Source organism: Sciurus carolinensis, chromosome 5 (assembly GCF_902686445.1).
Source record: "Sciurus carolinensis chromosome 5, mSciCar1.2, whole genome shotgun sequence".
NCBI classification, from domain to species: Eukaryota; Metazoa; Chordata; class Mammalia; order Rodentia; family Sciuridae; genus Sciurus; species Sciurus carolinensis.
In genome coordinates, this window is record NC_062217.1 from 121,180,702 (window position 1) to 121,183,020 (window position 2,319).

Below are 2,319 nucleotides of genomic sequence, written 5' to 3' on the forward strand. Positions count from 1 at the left end.
ATCAGGAACTCTTTGGATTGTCATTAGATCTGGAGAGGGGTAAAGACAGGGCGGAGACTGCTGCATTTGGCCCCCTGGTGTGAAAAGATCCTGATTCTCCACCGGAGGGCTTCGGGCTCTCCTTGCCTGGCGCTGGGCATGCCTCAGCCCTTCAAAGGTTTCGGTAAATTATTTGTCATTTTGAGGACCCTTGAAATTCAGTGGTGGGCTCCCCCTGCTCTCAGTGGGTGACCCCACACTGGAACTAGGAGGGGGAGGGAGGACTGGGATGGGTTCCAGGCTTCCGGCTCCTTGTTCAGTGACCAGCCGTCTGGGTTTGCCTGGGATAAGGGACCTGCAGCGCCCACAGCAGAGAAGTCCCAGAAAACCCAGAATGTGGTTGGTCACCATACATTCAGCTGGGGCCTGTTGAGGACAAGAGGGGAAGGAGTGAATTACTCAAGGCTGGTCCCATCAAGCCCTGGTCCTGCCTCCCGCAGGCAGCAGGACTCCAGGGTGGGAAGTTCTTCGTATATTTTACTTTTCTACCATTGAGGTCTTTTGTTTGTATGTATGTTTTGCGTCCCTAGAAAGAGAACCTGAGGGTTTTTCCTCCTGTGTGTTTTTGTCTTGCTTCTTTGTGATCCAGGATGACTGCTGGAGCTGTTAAGACAGTGCCAGCAAGTGGATGGGGTAGGAGCAGATTATTCTGCCATTTTTCTAGGTCTTTGAACTCCACATCAAGTCTGATGGCTCCACATTCATTTAACCTGTGTTAACTTGTGACTGTGAGGGTCACAACAATGTTCCCACCTCGGCGATCATCAGTGGTTTCAAATTCACCAATATAACCACACTCCATCATCACAGCTGGAAATCGGATGATGATTTTGGAGCACAGCCTAATAAGGATTCGGCATTTGCCTCTCTTTCTGACATCGTTGATGCTCTTGAGAGCATCCGCCAGGACATTTATGTACCCCGTTATGGTGGCAAGATGGTGGAAAGAGGGGTAAGTGCACAGAGTTATCTGTACATTTTTTAAAAAGACAACTTGGCTCAGGCCTGTAATCCCAGCTACTTGGGAGGCTGAGGCAGGAGGATGGAAAGTTTGGGCAACTTAATAAGACCCTGTCTCAAGATAAAATAAAAAGTGTTGTGGATATAGCAGTGGTAGAGCACCGCTGAGTTCAATCCCCAGGACACACATGCACACACACACACACACACACACACACACACACAATTGGAGTCTCTTGTGTTTGAATGGATCTTAGGTCATATTACAGAATTATTCATTTCATTCAGTGTAAAAATGACTTGATTCTGTTCTTATCATTTAAAAAATGTGCACTAATGTACTAGTAGCTTGAGAGATATCTGGGGTGTCTGTAGGTTTGTGGGGGTGGGGTGAGGAGCTACAAACAGATAACTGTGAATTGATGGCCAATTGTCAAGACTTTCTTTACAGTCCCCTGTCCTCCACCTGCCTCCCACCTCTTCTTACTTTCTGCTTTTAAAATGTAGGAGCATGAAGATACATTATTCTATTTTCTGCATTCTTGTACATATTTGAAAATGTCCAAAATTTAAACTTAAAAAAGGAAACGGAGAAGATGTTGGCATGGTTAAGAGTGGTGGTGAGGAGCAGCAGCTCTGGGTCAGGATGGCCTGGGTTCCAGTCCAATGCCACCTCTCACTGGGCAACCAGCAACTGTTGCTTTACCACTTCATGCCTCCGTTTCTGTCTCAGAATCAATAGGAATAATAATTCTGATCTCACAGACTAATAAACAGAAAGCACTAGGGCTGTGCTGAAGTAGAGTAAAAAGTCAATGAAAACCAGTTGCCATTAAAAAAAAAGGATGGGTACTTTATGGGTAGAACAGAAGGGTTTAGTTGGACCTATCAGAGTTCTGCTCCTGGGGATGTAGGAGGTTTCCTGGAATAAGCCATTCTTGCCAAGGAGGCCAGCTACTGGACTTGGGCCTCACCTACACAACAAACCCAGATGGCCACCTCCTCTCCCATACCCGCACCCTGCACAGTGGCCCCTGATGACCCCTCCTTTCTGTGTCAACCTGCACGTCTAAGAGAGCTCTCCTCACTCCGCCAGCAAGCCTCAGTACCATGCTGGTGCCTTCATTTGATCAGTTTTCCTCTGGTATTGTCATCAATCTGGAACTGTTAAGAGGGCCGCTCCTGGCCTCCTGGAGTCCCCCTGACACGCTGAGCCCACAGTAGCTGAAAAATATACCGGTTCCCATGGAGGGACAGACAGCACACTCAAACAGCAGCAAGAGCCCAGGTGTGTGCATACACAAATATCTTGCTCAGAAA

General features: G+C 47.6%; 1 pseudogene; it reads right to left on the reverse strand.

Moving 5' to 3' along the window:
• Window positions 1-565: 565 nt before the first annotated feature.
• On the reverse strand, window positions 566-2,010 carry LOC124985725 (40S ribosomal protein S15a-like; annotated as a pseudogene).
• Between the last annotated feature and the right edge of the window lie 309 nt (window positions 2,011-2,319).